Genomic DNA, 20,606 nt, shown 5'->3' on the forward strand with positions numbered 1-20,606 from the left:
CTTGGAGTGGGGACATTGTCTCTAGAGGAAAAAAAATTATAATATATTCCCCCAATATTAAAGCAATACATTTCAGTACTCCTCAGTATTTCCCCAAACCTGCCTACCTATTATCCTGTTCCCTCATCACAACATCCCTGTGAAGTAGGACAATTGTCTCCAACTGATTGATGAGGCATCTGAGGATGGGTTAAGCGCCTCACCCTACCTTGCAGAGTGAGTTAGTGGTGAAGCTGAGAACAGCACTGGGTTTTTCTCTTCCACCAGTGTCAAGGGCATTATCCTATTACGATGATGTCATATGAGGCATGTGTATGTGTCTCCTAATTAGAGTCATCTTAGCCAATTAAGTGTCATAATCTTCTGTGAGGACATGAGGTGTTGCCCTTGCCCCAGCCTGCTTTGATCTGTGATTGGTTGGCCAAGACGATGGGTACCATGGTGATGGCTTGGCTACCAATAGCCCACAGCTTCTGAGCAAAATATTTCGCTAGGAGTAGTCATTATGGCCGTTGGTGTGGTTGAAATTCCTAAAATGTTAGTTGGGTGCTTGCTGTCATTTTACGTGCCCTTTTTTCTCTGGAAATAACACAAAGGCAGAAGCCTACAGTCCCTGCTCTCGTGAAAGCCCCTCACTTAATAAGGACAGGGCCCTCAGAGGGCTTCCAGTCTGAAGAAGGAGGCTCAGCCCCCATCTCCACGAGCCATCTGTCTAGGAGGAGGTCCACAATCCTGCTGTTTGGGGCCTTCTTTGGTTGCGTTGGCAACCCAAACTTCTCTGTAGCTTTCTGAGGGCTTCTGGTCCAGAACCCTCTTTTCCTCCATAGACAGCCTAGTGTGCAAATTCTCCATCATCAAGGCTTTTCCTTGTCAATGCCAGTGTGTATAAGGGCCTAGGCATGCCTCCTTGGAGTGGGGAGACCCTTTAAAGCAGGAGGAAATCACTTAGCAGCACCAACCATTGTCCTCTCAAAAAGATGGGCTTAGTGTGACCAAACGTGCTAGTTTTCTAAAAGAAACTCCAACTAAAATTTTTAAGTGAAATCCCTCAATGTTTAAGTACTGGCTCAAAAAAAATTTTTATGCACTATAAAATTCACATGGTACATGTCTATGGGCTAGATTAAATTATTTGTCTCCAACTTTATTATGCTGAAAAATTTAGATCCAGGAAAATTGAAAGAAGAGTTAAGATGAATACCCATATTCCAGCTTCACCTAAAGCCACCTATTATTAGCATTTTACCACATTTCCTTTATTTCTCTCTTTCTCCACATACACACTTTCTTTCTTGCTATATGTTTGAGAGTAAGTTGCAAACACACGAACCTACATCCCTAAATACTTTAGTTTATAGCTCATAAGAACAGGATATATTCCTACATAACTATCATACAATCATCACAGTCAAGAAATTACACATGAAATGATGTTATCTAACATATGGTCCATATGCAAACTTCCTCAGTTGTTGTACTGATTTCCTTTATTACTTATTCTTTTTTAAATACGCGATCTAATATAGACACACACATTTAGTGTCCTTTAATCCTCAACGGGTCCCCTGCCTTCTTTGTCCATGACAGTGTAGAAGGGTCCCAGGCAAGCTGTTTGGAGACCACCTCTGAGTTTGTCTCATCATGTCCTCATGAGTAGAGAGTCAGACACTTTGTGTGGGAATACCCGTGGTGAATGGTGATGCCATGTGGCTTCTCAGTATATCACATCAGGAGGCACGAGATGTCAATTTGGCACATTCTTGGTGATACCAAGCTTGACCAGGTAGTCAAGGTGGTTTCAACCAGGTTTCTCCATTGTAAAGTTATGCTCTTCCCCTTGTAATTAATAAGTAATCTGTGGAGTGATATTTTGAGACTGCCATCTTCACTTAAGCAACTTTTTGGGTATTTGGAGAACACAAATTGAGACACTGGTACAGGGGTAACCAGATGCCTGGGTTCTCAAGCACTAATCTGAGGCCAGCTGCTTTGGAACCCCTGGGGGCCTCAGCAAGCTGCTGGCCTCTGGGCCTGAGGACTCTCTGTAAATACTGGAACTGGGGACTGTGCTCTTCACAAAAAGCAGAGCACTGGCAGTCTACAACACGCATGCAAACCAGCACAGACCTAAGCTCTCTGATGCAGCTCCATGGGGAAGAGCCCGGCCACTTTCTTCCACATGGCCTCAGTTTCCTTCTCTGTACAGAAGGTTGTATTACATTATTTCCCAAAGTCCATTTCAGCTGTGATTTTTTAAAAAATGATTGAGCATCTACTGTGTGCCATGAGTTTTCCCATACTGTATCTCATTTAAGTTGTCAAGAGCTCAGGTTTTACACATGAGGATTTGGAGGCTGAAGAAGGCTGAGTCACAAGCCTAGGCAACAGGTGAATCAAGGTTTGGGGGTATTCCTGAGTACAAGGATAGTGGGCTTTAATCCATACAGGCAGAAAGCAGATTCGTGCTTTTAGGGTTTGGGAGGAGTGCAGGATAGAAAGGGACTGTGTGACGGGTACAAGGTGATGAGAATATTCTGGAAGTAGACACTGGTGATGGCTGTACAACATTGTGCATGTACCAAAAGCCACTGAATTCCACACTTGAAAATGGTTTAAATGGTGACTGTGATGTTTTGTGAATTTTTCTTCAATAGTTTATGAAAAAAAAGAGAGAAAAGTATGCTTTTCTTTAAATTATGTTGACTTTCTGGTCAAAGATAAAACTAAAATTCAATCAGAAATGTGAGCAGATTGTGGACAGATTTTTCTCATTATTCTTCACTAAAGTGAAAACTTGGAAATAACCTAAATATCCAACAATAGGAAATTAGTTAAATAACTTGTGAGATAGCCAATGAGGGAATGTTATGGAGCTATTCCAAATTATGTCTTAAAAGAATTTTTGATGACACAGAAATGTGCTCATGATATAATGTTAAAGGAAAGAGAACAGGATGCAGCATCATACATAATTACATACAGTGCACGTGTGTGTGCTTAAAAAAGAGCTTTGTATGGAAATATGCCAAACTCTTAACATTGGAGAGCTCTGGGTTCGGGGATTATGGGTTATTTGTTTTCTTCTCTGTACTTTAGTGCATATTCCAAGTTTTCTCTAGTAAGCATTTGTTACTTTTATAATTAAAAAAAGTACAGTAAAAGTTATTAAAACAAATTTAGCGAAATTTTCCCTGTACTCTCTCTGGCTCTGGGCATAGTTCCCAGGACCTCTCCTCTCCCCCGCACCCTGCCCAGATAAATAACAAGCAGATAAATATTTCCAAAGGTCCCGATCTCAGATGCTGCCCAGTTCCAGCAGCAAATTAAAGGGACACTGCCCCGCTCCCAGGCCCAGAACTAGTTACAGCCCTGGAATGCCCTATTTTTCCGGTTGGAAGGCCTAGAGCTCCCCTCAGGGATCCAGATGGGCCCTAGGGGAGGCAGCTAGTATCCAGAGCATAGAAAGGGGCGTGGGTGCAGAAGCCTCCCCCCCCCTACCCGTCACCTCATGTTCAAGGCAAGGAATGTCCTGTCAAAAGGCTAACACAAGACTGATCTCAGTCATTGACACCTCAGTGTGACTAAGCTTGCCAGTTTCCTGAGAATGGGTGGATAAGAAGAGACGGAAGACATATCCCCAAGAAAAATGACAAAATCCAAGTTAAATTTCTTTAGCTCCTTGGGCACTGACTCTGAGCAGTGACTTTTATAAACAGGCAAAATTAGCAAGGATTGAGGTCATTTCAGAGGCAGAGATACTCAGCCCTAACTGCGCACAGAAAAAGCTGGGAAGCTTTTTAAAAAGACTGATGCCCAGCACCACCCCCAGAGAGTCTGATATGATTGATCTCAGGTGGGGCCAGATGTTCAGGACTTTTTAAAATGCACCTGAGACTCCAGCCAGGCTTGAGAAGCACTGGATTTTTCTTCTTCTAACCGCTCTTTATCGTTAAGAATAATTTAAAGAGTGCTGCTAATAAGAGCATTTATAGCACCTGACAATAATTGACTCCTTTTCTGAGAAATAATTCAAGATGGGGAAAAAAAAAAAAAGAAAATCTATGTTGCACTTGGGCATAATCAGGATTCATAGCCTTAGACCCAATCACCCTGCTGTTACGAAGAAAGCCAAAGACAACATCAGAGATGCAAAGAAAGACTTATTTGAAAATACGTTATCTGTAACATAAGCATTTTGAAACAGCATTATCTGTTGTTTTTGATTCCTTGAAACATCGTTATGTGATGTGAATTTTAGTTTTATCTTTGACCAGAAAGTCAACATGATTTAGAGAAAACATACTTTTTTTTGTAAATTATTGAAGAAAAATTCATATAACATCAACCTGTATCAAAAACAACATTATCTTCTGTTGTTTTTGATTCTTTGAAACCTGGTACAAGTTGAGGTTGGTCAAGAAACCAGGGAGACAAATAACCTTAAACTTAATACTGAATTTTTAGACTTGGCATGGAGGGTAGGTTTATACCTCTCTTTAGGTTAGGTCCTTCTATTTGCAAATAGAGGAGACATATTTAGGCTTTTCAAAAACCTAACAGGAAAAAACCTCAAATGAACTAAAAAGCTAAGTCTCAGGGAGCCTGAACCATCCAATGGAAAATATTTCACTGTTTAGGATACCACATAGCTACAGTGACATGGTCATGTAGCCATCTCCCTGGCAAGGCTGCTGAAGCTCCTCAGTCAAATGCCATTATTATGATGACTGGGCCACTCTCTGTCCTCTGGCCATATTGACTTTCTGAGGCTTTCCAGGGTAGAATCCAAGGAAGGACTCTAGCAGGTTCTAATCCTTTTCTAACTCATTCATTCAGTAAACACTTCTTAAATACCTATTTTGTACCAGGCTCTTTCTAAGCACCAGAGATATAGCAGTAAGCAAAATACACAAAGTCTCTGTGTTCAGCTGCTAACATTTAGGAGAGGAAGACCAAAAAAAAAAAAAAAATTACACCCTCACATACATCCCCTCCCACACACAGGTATGTATGTATGTATCAGATATCATATGGTGCTACATGCAGAGAGGAATGAAGCACCATAAAGGGAGAGAAAATGAGAGGAGGTACCATGTTCCATAGAGCAGTAGGGAAGACTTCTCTGACAAGGTGAACTTCAAGGTGAGATCTGCAGACATTAAGGGAGGGAAGCAAGATGACAGCTGGGGAAGAGCTTTCCAAACAATGAGAAGAGTAGTATAATACCAGGTTCCTTGGCTGGGGAGGCAGGGAAGTGTGTTTGCTGATTGGAGGAAAAGCAAAGAGGCCACTATGGCTGGAGCATGGCCATGAAGTGAAGGAGAGGCTGAGGATGAGGCTGGAGACCCCATCTCAGGGGGTCTTGTGGGCCATGGCAGGGGCTTTGCCTACCCACTTCCCCTGCTGTGAGGTGGAAGTTCCTGGATGATATAGAGCACAGACGTGATTTACTTTTCTCCCTAAATAAATAGACCATTTTTTAGAGTGGTGTGAGGTTTATGGGAAAATTGATTGCCAATTACAGAGTTCCTACATACCCCTTCCCCAAATTTTCTCTACTGTTTACTGCTCATATTAGTGTGACATATTTGTGACAATTGGTGACCAAAATTGATACATTATTATTAGCTAAAGTCCAAAGATTTCAGTAGGGTTCACTCTTCCCATTTTGACAAATGTATATCATGATCTACTTGTATGTTTTAAAAGGGTCTGGCTGCTGGGAGTGAAGCATGGGGACAGGGACGGGGATGGAGCAAGTAGAGCAGTGGTGGGGGCAGGGGGCTGTTGCAGGTCTTTGAGTGACTTGGGCAAGCTGATGGCTGTGAGAATGGTACAAAGTGGTTAGGTAGAGCTGACAAGTGTTGCTGATAGATTACAGGTACAGAATGGGGGGGGGGGGGAAGAATCAAGTCTTTAGCTTGAGTAATTGGAAGAATAATGTTGCTAAGGTAGAGGTAGAGAGATATTCAAGAGAGGGGACAGGGGATGTCAGGAGTTTGGTTTTGAACATTTTTAGTTTGAGATGCCATCCAAATGGACATTTTGGATGGGTATTGAATAAATGAATGGTATTTAGGGTAAAAGTCTGGACTGAAGCATACATTTGGGATTATCGGCATATCCGTGGTTGAATGTGGGGCTGGATGAGCTCAGCTAGAAGGCAAGTATGGATGGTGAAGAGAAAGTCCTGAGGGTAAACCCGGGATCTTCAACATTCAAAGATCAAGAAAATGAAGTGAATCCTGCAAAAGAGATGGAGAAGGAGCAGCCAGTGAGATTGGATGAGAACCAAGAGAGAGTGGTTTTGGACATCAAAAGCCAAAATATGTCCAGGAGGAACAACCAACTGTGTCACCTACTGTTGAGAAGTAAAGGAAGATAAGGCTGAGAACTGACCATCAATTTTGCAACATAGTGGACAGGGGTGGCTCTTTCAAGAGGGGAAGGATAGGGGCATAAGTTGAACTGGAATGAGTTTGAGAAACTGGCATGAGTTTAAGAGAAGTTTATTTCTATGTATTTTATTCTTTTTGACACAACTTTAAACAGGATTGTTTTCTGCTTTCCCTTTCTGGTAGTTCATTATTAGAGTATGGAAAAGCGAAGATGTCTGTGCATTAATTATGTTTTTGCAACTTTACTGAATTCATTTATTGGTCCTAATAGTTTTTTGATGGAGACTTTAGGGGTTTCTATATATGGTATTATATCATCTGCAAATAGTAACAGTTTTACTTCTTCCTTTCCAATCTGGATAAATTCTTTTTCTTGTCTAATTGCTGTGGCTATGACTTCCAATATTATTTTAAATAGAAGTGGCAAGACTGGTTACCTTTGTCTTGTTCCTCATTTTGAAAGAAAGGTTTTTCACCATTGAATATGGTGTGTTAAGCATGAATTTGTCATAAATGGCCCTTATAATGTTAAGATATGCACCTTCTATATTCACTTTAATAAGAGAAGATTTCCTCCTCACAGGGGACAGTGAGTTTAGTCAACTCTTTGAAGGAGTTCTGAAATAAAGTGGGGCAGAATAATGAGGCCATGGCAATGCAGGGTTGTGGGGTGGAGAGAAGAGTTTAGAGACGGGGGTAGACCTACATGTGTTGTGGATCATTTGGTCAGCATGCACCAGTGCACGGCCCTGGGGGGGGCAGTGATTTCATACTTTCTACTTTGCCAGCCTAGGGTTGCTGACACTTACTCCTTGTACTTTCAGCTGTCACCAAAAGGAATATCACATGGTAACAACCTGATGACCCCCTAGATGGGAATCTCTCAGGGCAGAGCATGGCAGAACCAGCACCTTGTGTACCCAGTCTGGAATAATCTCTTTCTTAAGGAAATGATATGCTTTNAAATGAATACAAAGAAAACACCTCTTCATTCACAAAATTGGATGTCTGGAGGGATTAGAGCCCCCCCTTCACAGCTATATAGTAATATCAATATTGGTCATAACATCTTGCTCTTTATATTCTTCCAAGTCCCTTCACCATCATGTGCCATTAAAATCTCTCAACCTACATAGGGTTGTAAGGGAAAATATTACTTTCTTCATTTTATAATTGAAGCCTAGAAATGTCAGAGACTTGGCCAAGGTCACACAGGAAGCTGGTCTTAGGACCTAGGTGTGCTGATTCAAGGTCAGTGATCTTGATCTTATCAGGTTGCCTGGGTGGCTAGCCTGCTCCAAACTCTGAGGTGCATCAGAAACTGTTTTGTCTACACTTGGATTCCTGGCAGAGTCTGGGCCTCAAGAACCCCGTATATGGTCCATACACGGTGGTGGGATTAATGTCACTGGGGGTCAAGTCAGTCATCATCAGGAAGCTTCAACCCAGGCAGAAGATCCTACCCAGGGCTTGAAGAGCCTGAGAGAATAATCAGATCAACACCTATGTGACACATGGGAACTCTGAGGCCAGGGAGTAGAGTGACCAGACTAGTGTCTCTGTTCCAAACCACCTGCCTCTCTTCACAAATTCTCCCCAGTCTTACTGTGGAGTTTCTCAAAATTTTGAGAGCAGAAGTGGTAAGACCTTGGTTATTTATTTATTTACTTATTTATTGGTTCTTTGGGCCCTGTCACTATCTCAGGCCTCAAATCTCACTCTAGGGAGTTTTCCTCCCTCACAGGGGCCCAGCCACCTTCACACTCCACCCTGGATGACTTCTAGCCTCTGGTGTTACCTCCTTCCTTCTTCTCTTTTCCAGGCCTTTCCAGCTTGCTTCCCAGGACTCTGGGAACTCAGGACCTTCCTTGTGCCCTGAGGTCCTCCTGCCCCAGCTAAGAGCAGCTGCTTTTTCTCTTGGAGGAAATCAGTGCTCCAAAGGGAATAGCAGCTCGGCAAGAGCATACTTTCTGAGGAGGGCACTTTGGCTGGCTCCCAGGGCTCCTTGGGGGCAGAGGGCCTGCGCTGTAGGCTTGGCTACACTCTCCACCCTCATACTTCCTGGACCGAGTTCTCCTCCTGCTACCCACCCATCATTTCTGAGCTCTCTGTCTCTCTTTCCTCTCCTCTCTCTCAAGCTTTCCCTGGCACACCACCCCATCAAACTAGCTGAGTCACTAGGAAAATGTGAGAAATCACTTCATAAAGAACTGCCCTGGGGAAATGGACAGGTAAAGGCTTTAAATAAATGATTTCATCTTACGCTTAATTTAATAAGAACTATGCCTACAGTATCTCCACTAGTAAGGAAGATAGATGGCAGATAAGTGGACAGGCTGAGCAAGCTGTCAGCGCCGGGGCGTGTAATCTCCATGAGCCCAAGTTTCCCTCTCGGGATGCAAATGGGGCTGTGCCAGGGAAGGCGGCTCTCTGCCCTGCCCTGTGGAGAGGAGGAGGGCCTGGGAATCAGGCCAACCTGATGTCATCCGAGATCTGTGTGACTTTGGGAAAATTGCTTAACTTAGCTGAGTTACATTCAGGAAGTGGGGCTGAAAATACATGTTTAATTTTATCTATTTCACACATATCTCTATCTGTATATCTATCTAGATATCTATACAGGTAGACATATAGATACAGATAAATACATGCCAAGTGCCAGGCCCGCTAAATTTGCAGATAGGGTTACTCAGTAGGACCAGCATGTCCAGGACTGCCACAGGCAGAGGTGGAATGGCAAGCAGACTGCCATGGTAATGCAGGAGCCAGCTCACAGAGGGGCTGGTCAACCTTCACCGTCAAGAGCAAAGAGGTGCTGTTGGCAATTGATGACACTGTGGTTAGGAATCCTGGAAAGTCAGAATCCTCCTCTATCATTTCTTTTTCTCTCTTCCTCACAGCCCCAGAAAGTTCCCATTGGAAGGAACAGGAGCCAAACAGGTATCAAAATGACAATTATTAGCTGTACCAGTGCAGATCTTGAACAAAAGCTGTGTTGAAGAATGACGCTTAGACTCTAAGCTGAAAAAGACTTTTTTGCTCCTCCCCTAGGCCCAGATTCAAAGTTTGTAACCTCACCAACTTCTGTATTCTTCTGGGGTTGTACAGAAGAAGTCAAGGACAGAGAGGAAAAAATTGTCCCGGTTTGTAAAACAAGATATGGCCTAATCTACTAAGTCAATGCACCTACCCAGCTGTATAGAGAAATACAAGCCGTGCACGTGACCCATTAATACTCAGCACCTCTGCCCTCTTCTCCGTGCAGCCAAGTCAGCAGTTCTCCACTTTAAGCACTCAGGATTGTAACTCTTCTCAGCAGAGAGTTAGGAGGAGGGTAGACATGGAGGTTATAATTAATTCTTCCTTTTCTTGAGTCGAGTTAGGAATCCAGAAGCCCAATGGAAAACCACTAAATGCTCTTCTGCCAGATGAGGGACAGAGTAAGATTTGCATCTCCAAGGAGCACCACTGCTGACTCTTTTCCTACAAGATCAACCCAGAAGGAACTGTGAGATAGAAATCAGTGAGAACCCCCTGGGACAATAGGAGCTATTTTTATTTGTTGTGTCTGGTGGTGACTTTGGCCTGAGGCTTATAGCACACCATGGAAGGATCAAAAAAACAGGAACTGTTGGCAGCCTGCTCTTGCTTCTCCATCACAGTTCCCTTGAGTCAGACAGTGCCTGTCCCTATCCCGGTGACACCAAGGTCAAATCAGGGCTTTGCAGGAGCTGTGGGCTTGAGAGGGGCTGACAAAACCAGGTGGGGACCAGCTGGCTTCCTTTCTTATCCCATCTCCTTCCAACCCCCAGGACTGGTAAACGACTTTCTAAGGAGTGTCTTCTAATGCACTTCTGTCTCTGGGGCTGGAGGGGAGCATGAGGAGTGATTGACTGTGTTTTATGGGATGGAGATGGAGCTGCACAAAAACTTTGGTGGGCCCTGGTCACCTCTCTTCATAAAATACAGTAAAAATTATATTTGGTGACCACATTAATATAAAGATGAACATAATTCAAGTTAGACTCATTATTATTAGTCATTATTATTATATTCATTTTTTTCTATTAAGATAAATTAGAAGTAATATATTTTCATGGGCCCTTTAAATATCATGGACCTTAGGCACCAGGCCTGCTGTAGCTAATGCATAGGGAACTGTGGTTTTCTGGTATGTGAGGCTCTTTCCACTGTAAGGTTTACTCATTGGCCATCCCTTGAACCTTTGGAATCTTCCTGGACTATCCAATACCCCTAGGAAAATATGAACCCCAGCCAAAACAGCTGGCCATTTGAATATCTCATAAAAAAAGAACTAAGTAGGAATATTAGTCATGAACAGAAAATGTTTAAATTAAAGAACACAACAGATGGATAAACAGCAGGATGGTTACAACTGGGAAATGAATTCACAAACCAGAAAATGAAATGGAAAAAATAAAGAAAATGCCCAAACAGAAAAAGCAAATAAATAGAAAATATGTAAAGAAGGTTAGGAGATACAGAGTCAAAAAGATACATGCATCCCTATATTCATTGCAGTACTATTCACAGTAGCCAAGACATGGAAACAACCTAAATGTCCACTGACAGATGAATGGATTAAGAAGATGTGATATGTACATACAATGGAATAGCACTAAGCCATGAAAAAGAATAAAATCAGGCCATTTGCAACAATATGGATGCACCTGGGGATTATCATACTAAGAGAAGTAAGTCAGAAAGAGAAAGACAAATACCATATGATATCACTTATATTTGGAATCTACAATATGGCATAAGTGAACCTATCTACACAATAGAAACAGACTCACTGACATAGAGAATACACTTATGGTTGCCAAAGGAGAAAAGGGAGGGAGTGGGATGGATCGGGAGTTTGGGATTAGCAGATGCAAACTCTTACATTTAGAATGGATAAGCAATGAGGTCCTACTTCATAGAATAGGGAACTATATCCAATCTTCTGAGGTAAACCATGATGAAAGATAATAAAAGGAATGTATATATGGCTGGGTCACTTTGCTGTACAGCAGAAACTGGCACAACATTGCAAAACATCTATAATTAAAAAGTAAAAAAAAAAGATTTAAGATTATTAAAGACAAAAATTGTAAAAGCCTAGAAAGTTGATAAAGGTACCTGGATATACTCAAAAGTCAAATACTCAAAATCAGCTGCATTTCTATATACTAACAGTAACTGACTAGCAAATGCAATTAAAGGGAACCTATCATTTACGATAGCATTAAAGAACATCACATTCTTAGGAATAAATCTAACAAAAGATATTGTGCACTTATTTGCCAAAAAAAAAAAAAAAGATTCTCACATAATGGTGGTTACAAAAAAAGATATTGAAGACTAGGACAATATCATTGAGAGATATTTAAAGAGCATAAATAAATGGAAAAAATACTATATTTATTGACAGGAAAGATGATTATCAAAAAGACCTCAATTTTCCCCAATTTGATCTGTAGATTAAATATGATTTCATTGAAAATCCATTAGGAGATTTTTAGGGAACTTGAGAAAATAATTCTATTTGGAAAACTATATGGCCAAGAATAGCCGGAGCAATTTTAAAGATAATCAGGGAGGGATTTACCTTACTGGATATCGGGACTTATTTTAGAGCTCTCGTGGCTGACAGTGCAGTTTACCTGTGGGTCAGTGTTGGAGAGATTGATTAATGTGATAGAACCGAGAGCTCAGAAACAGATCCATGCAGCATGGGACTCTGGTATGTATGTGGTGGATGTCAACTAGTAGGGAAAGAGGGCTCCTCAATAAAAGAAACTAGACAAAAATCTATTCTAATCAGAACAGATCAAATCAGATCCCTTCTTTATAACTACATGAGAATTAAGGACTTCAGTGTCAAAAACAAAACTTTAATATGCTTAGCAGAAAATATGCGTGAGTGTTTTTCAATACCTTGGGGTAGGGAAGGATTCTTAAAACAAAAAACATTGGCTAAAATATGAAATATTTCAATATAATATATATTAAAATTAAGAATTTTTTGTTTTTCAATATTAAAGAGGGTATGGAAAAAAGGGAACACCCCCCCCACACACACACACACTGTTGGTGGGAGTGTAAATCCTGCAGCCAATATAGAAACAGTATGGAGCTTCCTCAAAAACCTAAAAATAGAAGTTCCCCTTGTGACTCAGTGGTAACGAACCCAACGAGTATCCATGAAGATGTGGGTTCAATCCCTAGCCTTGCTCAGTGAGTTAAACATCTGACATTACTATGACTGCAGTGTAGACCAGAGGCTACAGCTCTGATTTGACCCCTAGCCTGGGAACCTCCATATGCCACGGGAGTGGCTCAAGAAATGGCAAAAAAAAGACAAAAAAAAAAAAAAAAGCTAAAAATAGGCTTGCCACATGATCCATCAATCCCACTCCTGGCATATATCCAGAAAAAAATTATAATTTGAAAAGATACATGCACCCCTATGTTCATCCCACTATTCACAATAGCCAAGATATGGAAACAATCTAAATGTCTACTGACAGATGCATGAAGATGTGGTATATGTATACATACAATGGGATATTACTCCTCCATGAGAAATAATGAATTAATGCCATTTTCAGCAATGGGGATGGACCTAGAGATTCTCATACTAAGCCAAGGAAATCAGAAAAGAGGAAGATAAATACCCTATGATGTCACTTATGTGTGGAACCTAAAATACAACACAAATGAACTTATCTATGAAACAGAAACAGACTCACAGATAGAGAGAACAGACTTATGGTTGCCAAGGGGAAATGGGGTGGAGGAGGGTTGGAGGGAGTTTGGGACTAGCAGAGGCCAACTATTATATATAGAATGGATGAACAACAAAAGTCCTGCTATATAGCACAGGAAATATATTCAATATCCTGTGATTAAACCCTAATGAAAAAATATGAAAAAGAATATATCTATGTATAACGGAATCCCTTTCTATACAGCAGAAACTAACACAACATTGAACATCAACTACAGGTCGAGAAAAAAATTTTTAAAAAGAATTTTGGTTTTTCAAGAGACGATCTAAAGAGAGTGAAAAGATTTTACACTGGGAGAAGACACTTGCCGTATCACAACGGACAAGGGTTAGTATTGAGAATATATTCATGTATAATACGAAATCATGATAAACCCAGTCAACCCAACAGAAAGATGGACAAGAGACATGAACAGGGATTTCACAGAAAGGAAGCACCAATGGCCGATAAAGCCAGGAAGAGATGTTCGGCATCACTGGGGGTGGGGAAACACAAATCAAGACCGTAATGAAACACCATTTTGCACCTATTGGACTATTTTTTAAAAGTCTGGCGATACACTTTTTGGAGTATGTGCATCCACAGCCCCATGGTCGCTTGTACCCTGCTGGTGGGTGTGGTGACAACATTCTGAAAAAAACAGCCTTGCATTATTTCCTCAAGTTGAAAATTAACGTAACCTATGCCCTAGATTTTCACTCACACACATGTACTCAGGAAACACGTGCAAGAGTATTCATAGCAGCCCTATTCACAATAGTAAAAACTTGGAAACAAACCAAACATCCATCCACAGAGAGCTGAAGATTATATATTGTCTCCCTATGGGAGATGATACTGCAGTCTAAATAAATAAACTGCAGTGACAACGGTATGAAGAAAAATCAGCAAAATGACATCAAGCGAAAGAAATATGTCCCCCAAATCACATGCAGCATGACTTTTTACAAAGTTACAATTTTTTAAAACAGCATTTTAGGAATTATAAGGCACAGTTAAGACTCTTATAAAGGAGTGCAAAGAAATGAAGAAGGTGGGATTCAAGATTATCACCGAAAGGGGGAGGGAAGAAAGAAAGGTTATTTTTTGAAAGGAACCATATCATTAGATGTAAATTCATAGAGACAGAAGTAGATCAGTGCTCACCAGGGACCTGGGCGGGGGGGACGGAGCAGGGGTGACTGCTAATGCATACAGGATTTCTATTTTTGGTGATGAAATGTTCTGGAATTAGACAGAAGTAGTACTTATGCAACTCTGTGAGTACATAAAATCCACAGAAATGACTACTTTAAAAGTGAGTTTTATAATGAGTGAATTATATCTCAATTAAAAAATAGGAAAAATCTTATAAAACTACAGTAATATAATGTGTATTGGTTTAAAGATTGACAAATAAATCAATGAACAATGTAGAGTCCAGAAATAAAAGTAAATCCACAGAGAGGAGGCCAATTGATTTTTGACAAAGGTGGAGAGAGAAGAGTGTTTTCCACAAATGGTGCTGGGAAAACTGAATGTATGTATACAAAACAAAACTTTGAACCTTATCTTGAACCAAATATAAAAGTTAACTCAAAATGGATCATAGGCTTCAATGTAAAATCTGAAATTATTACGAAAGTTCTAGGAGAAAACATAGGAGAAAGTCTTTATGATCTTTAGGCATAGATTAGGCAAAGATTTTTTAGTTACGACACTGAAATTGGCAAAGATTTTTTAGTTACAACACCAAAATCATGATCGCTTTTATTTAAAAAAAAAAAAAACTATTTTAAAGGGAGAAGAAGAAAAATTGGACTTCATTAAAATTAAGAACTCCCTTGAAAAAAACATTTAAAAGTATGAAAAGATAAGCCACAGTCTAGGAGAAGCTATTTGCAACATTTCCTAGGTGAAACTTTTATGCAGCATATATGCAGGACTCTCAACACTCTAAAGAAGTAAACAACCCAATTAAAAAAAAAGGCAAAAAATTTCAACAGACATCCTACCAAAGACAACATATGGATGGCAAATAAGCATATGAAAAGATTTATACTTCATTAGTCATTAGTGAAATGCAAATTAAAACACAATGAAATGCCACTACTAACTTCAGTGTGCCTAAAATTAAAAAGTCTGATCATATCAAGTGCTGGTGATAATGTGGAATGAATAACTCTCCTATGTTGCTGGTAGGAATGTAAATTAGTACAACCACTTTGCCAAAGAGTTTGGCTAGTTTCTAAAATATTAAATACAGCCTATCCTATGACTCAGTCATTCCACTACTAGATATTTGCTTAAGAGAAATGAAATCATATGTATACACAAACGCTGTACGTGAATATACATACCAGCCTCATTTGTAGTTGCCCTAAACTGGAAACTGTAAATGTCCATCAACAGGTGAATGAATAAACAAACTATAATATATATATCTCCCTACAATGGACTACTACTCAGTGATAAAAAGTAATGAACTGGGATTTCCCATCATTGCTCAGCGGGTTAAGAACCCTATACAGTGCCCGTGAGGATGCGGGTTCGATCCCCGGCCTCACTCAGTGGGTTAAGGATCTGACATTGCTGCGAGGTGCAGCTTAGGTTGCAGATGCAGCTCAGATCTGGTGTTGCTGTGGCTGTGGCATAGGCCAGCAGCTGTAGCTCTGATTTGACTCCGAGCCTGGGAACTTCCATATGCCGTGAGTGTGGCCCTAATAAGGAGGGAAAAAAAAAAGAATGAACTATTGATACACACAACAGAGACAGATTTCAAAATAATGAGGTTGAGTGAAAGAATCCAAAAATAGGAATGCATACTTTATAGTTTCATTTACGTAATAGTCTAAGAAATGTAAACAATTTTATAATGACAGGAAGCAGATCAGTGGTTGCCTGGGAATGGGCTGAGGTGGGTGAGAGGTAAGGAATAGACTTTAAAGGAGCACAAGGAGACTTTTGGTCATGATAGATGTGTTTGTTAGCTCGATGATCCTATGGGCACCAGCATAGGTCAAAATTTATTGCATTGGGGACTTGGAATATGTGCAGTTCATTGTATGTCATTTATGCCTCAATAAACCTGATACAAGATATTGGCCTAGTTTATAATTATTCACAATTAGTTGTTGGATGGTGGGTCTATGAGGGTTCATTATACATTCTCTTTGCTTTTGCAAATGTTGTATATATTTCTTGTTAAAAAGAAAAACTGCAATGGCTTTAAAATATTTTCACAAATTTTTCGATACTCTTTCCTTCCACAGGTGAAGTTTTCCATCGGTGAAATTTCCCTCCCCTTTAAGTGTGGGCTGTGCCGAAGAGTGGCTTCTAATGAATAGGAAAAGCAGAAGTGATAGTGTGACTCATCAGAGACTAGATCATCAATGGCAGTGCAGCTTCCTCCTTCCATTTGGGGGAAACCAACCACCACATTGGGAGGATGCTGAGAGGTACACATGGTAAGAGACTGAAGCCTCAGGCTGACAGCTAGTGCAGAGCGGAATCCTCCTGCCAATAGTCATGGCAGAACTTAGAAGTGAACCCTCCAGCCCAATCAAGCCTTCAGATGACAGTGTAGCCCTTGACAACTTCATGAGATCAAAGCCAGAACCAGCCAAATAAGCCCCTCCAGACTTCTTGACCCATAGTTTCTGTTAGATAACAAATGCCTTTTTTTTTTTTTTAATGGCCACACCTCTGGCACATGGTAGTTTCCAGGCTAGGGGTTGAATCGGAGCTGCAGCTGTTGGCCTACGTCACAGCCACAACAACGCAGGATCCAAGTTGCATCTGTGACCTACACCACAGCTTGTGGCAACACTGGATCCTTAACCCACTGAGGGAGGCCAGGGATCGAACCCACATCTTCATGGGTACTCGTTGGATTCATAACCCACTGAGCCACAATGGGAACTCCCAAAATATCTCTTGTTTTAAACCATTAGATTTTGGCATCATGTGTTAGGTGGCAATAGATAATTAATATACTAACATCAAAAAATCAAAAGACAAGCAGAAAAATCACTCATATGAAACATGGCTGGACATCTTAACCACTCAAAGCTTCGTTCAAGTGTCAGCTTCTACGGCAAGTGTCTCGTGGCTCCTCCAGGCCTCCTTGGTGCTCCCCTTTGATGAGCTGGTGCAGCCCCTGCCCTCTGGCCCATGCAGTTAGTCCACATTGCCCTGGCCCATGCTAAGGCACAATCCTGTCTCTATAGAGCCAACCTTTGTGTTTCCAGGGAGGCCTAACCATGCCAAAGGCCCTGCTTCCCTCATGACACACAACACTGGGCGGAGCTCATAGAAATCAATATTGTTTGAGAGATAGAAATCAGGGAACCCACCTCATTCAAATTAGAGGAAGAATAGACATTCCCCTTGAGAAGACTATCTTAGCCCGAAGAATGATGAAACAGAAAGTAAACGGTCTTCAGAGATAAGACTTTTCATCACTGTTTTACAAATGAGGAAACGGAGCCTCAGAGAAGAGAAGTAACCACCCCGAGTTTGCACATCTAGAAAATGGCCATATCAATCCCGGAGGTCAAGTGAGGCTACGGTGCGCTTCTCTGCACTGGAGGGGGAAGTGAAACCCACCAGTTAGGGACCGGTGTCTGCAGTGTCATCACCCTGACCGTGTCGCTCCGCCCTGCCAAGGGTAACCTACCTGACCCCCTGAGCCTCGCCCTGTGGAACTGCCACCGCCACTTCCTCTCCCTGCATGGCCTTCCCAGAGCCCTCTGACCCTCCACGCTCTTCCCTCTGAACATAATGTGGCGCCGCTGGTATCCAAGGACCGCTTTCAGAATTCATTACCCCTCCCCTTGTGTGAGCGCACTGGGTGCACTAGCCCCTCTATCCACCGGGCAGGAAAGGCCTTGCAGAGATCTCGCCCACCTCGTGTCAAGTGCTTACCGTGTCCTTGGTTATTTGAGGAAGCTGCAGAGAGCACGGCCCACAGCCCCCACCTCTGGCCCTCTCAGATGGTAGGACTCTGATTTCAGGTCAACTGAGACGTCACAGTCCAGGCCCTGTGGCTGCAGGCACCTCCAAGGCGGCTCCCAGGTCCAGACCATCCCGCTAGGCTGCCCTCGGGGTGGTCAGCTCCACCTGGTCCCTGCCTCTGTGGGGATGGGATTTCTGAACTTATAGGAAGGACCACATCGTTTTTCACCAGAGCTGCAGAGGCTGGGTGGGAAGCCCTCCTCCTTCCCACTTCCTCCCCACCCAGACCCGCAGAGCCCAGGGCCCCAGCTGGGGAGGAGTGTGTCGATGGGCGGGGGCCTCGCCAGAATGCAGGCCCCAGGAGGAGGGGCAGGGAGCTGCTGCCTCTGCATCCTCAGGGCTGGAGAAGCCCTTTGGGATACCTAGGCCAGAGGCACAGGCTCCCCTGAGCGTCTCCCAAATCAAGAAGCTCTTCTACAAGGAGGAAAGCTCCTCCAGGTCACACTGGGCCATCACCATGACCTTGTTTTCCAGGAGGCAGGCTGGGAGCAGCTGTAGGCAGGGGGCTCACTCACTACCAGCCCCATTTCCATCCACCATCATCGCTGCCACCATCAGCATCATCCTCGACAGTAACATCTTGTTACTGAGCCATGAGGAACCAGAGAAACAAAGGGGTGAAAGGACAGTCCCTACCCTCAGAAACACACAATCTAGCTGGGGAGGTAGTTATAATTTTTTTAAGGTTTTTTTTAGGGTTTTTGTTTTTGCTTTTTAGGGCCGCATCCGCGGCATATGGAGATGCCCAGGCTAGGGGTTGAATCAGAGCTCCAGCTGCCGGCCTACATCACAGCCACAGCAGCACCAGATCCTTAACCCATGGAGCAAGGCCAGGGATCGAACCTGCGTCCTCATGGGTGCTAGTCAGATTTGTTCACGGCTGAGCCATGGCAGGAACTCCAGAAAGTATTTTTAAAGTATTTTTTAAAGTAGTTATATTTTTAAGACAACAGTTAGGGGTATAAGTTTAGATGGCCAGGATACCCACTAGGAACTCAGAGCAGGGGGAGTAACTGAGCTGCAGAGGTCAGAGGCTGACCTGAGGTTGTGAGCACGGGAGCCCAAGGGGCAGGCAGATCCGAGGCCAGTCCTGATGGGTTCGGTCAGCTAGCGGGGCATCGTGACCTTGGGCAAGGTCTCAGACATTTCTGGCCCTTGGTTTCCTTGTCTCAAAACCTGGGATGTCACTACTGCCTACTTCGTGACACTGTTGTGAGATTTCCATGAGATGGTGTGTATGATTAGTGTCTAAACACCAGAGTCCACCACGTGAGCAATCCATGCTTCTACCACGCTGGTGCCCAGGGAGCACGCAGTAGTAGTGGGTCGCTGTCACTACTGTTCATAGCAAAGGTGGCCCTCGGTTTTGAAGGGTGGGAGGGCAGCCCACAAGAGTGGCCTGAGCAAAGGGGTGGAGACAGGACCGGACAGAACTTGTCTAGCAAAGAATGAACAAGCCTGTCACATTCCACGTGGGGCAGTCTTTAGAAGGGTTAGGGATCTGGCTGGGGGCTCCCAGGGATTCCCAGGCAGAGGGAGCCTCAGCCCTCAGGTAAGAGCTATGCCCTTTTCCCAGGGCCTTGCTGGTGCCAGAGGGGCCCAGTCTGTCCTTCCAGAGAAGGGAACGGCAGAAGCAGAAGGTTAGGAGGAGGGCTGGGCCCAGCACTGATCTCCTCGCTCCTGAGAAGTAGTTCTGCGCTGCTCTGCTAAGGAAAGACTTCACAGAGCGTGGGGTCCGCTGGGAAAGGAGAACAATTAGGGAAGTGGAGAAAGTCACTCTGGAGAGACGAGCAGGATGGCGAGGAAATAGCCTTCAGTGCTGTGGGTGCTACGGGTGTGCACACATACAGGCTGACACCCACACAGAGGTTCCCCGCCTCCCAGAAACGGGTACATAGGGCCACTGCAGCAGGGGCAAATACACAGAGGGGCACGAGGACATTGCATGCGCATGCAGGCCACAGAGATGCACAGACACACACAGAGCTCCTGTGTTACCTCACGGGTAGGGGGGAGTTTTCCCGGGCTGCTATCTTGGGAGGTGTGTTTTATTCAGTGCCCAAGGGTGCCTGGCTTAGCCAAGGGAGGTGAGTGGGGTTGAAGTCCAGGCCCTACCTCCACCTCCCGAGCTGTGGACCTCAATTTGGGGCTGTGCCTGCCAGGAACAAAAGGCTCTTTTGCTTTGTGTAAAAGCATCATTTATGCATCAAGCCAGGCACCCACGGGACTGCATCTTCTAATAGGGGTAGCTTTTTCTTATTCACACAGATGCCCAATGGGCTAGTGATGGCCCTGCATCTGCCTTGTTCATGGCTGAATCCCCAGCACCCAGTGTGATGCCTGGCAGGTAATAGGCATTTGATAGATACTTACTGAATGAATGACAGGTGCATTAGGAGGGCAGGCTCAGGTGCAC

General features: G+C 43.0%; 1 long non-coding RNA gene across 1 annotated transcript in view; it reads right to left on the reverse strand.

The window, feature by feature from the left end:
* The window catches only part of LOC106509830, a 44,791-nt gene extending 25,867 nt beyond the window's left edge, over positions 1-18,924 (reverse strand). The window contains exon 1 of the long non-coding RNA XR_002342734.1: positions 18,101-18,924. This is a non-coding gene — a long non-coding RNA (uncharacterized LOC106509830). The remainder of the gene's footprint in view (positions 1-18,100) is intronic.

This window comes from Sus scrofa, chromosome 3 (assembly GCF_000003025.6).
Source record: "Sus scrofa isolate TJ Tabasco breed Duroc chromosome 3, Sscrofa11.1, whole genome shotgun sequence".
NCBI classification, from domain to species: Eukaryota; Metazoa; Chordata; class Mammalia; order Artiodactyla; family Suidae; genus Sus; species Sus scrofa.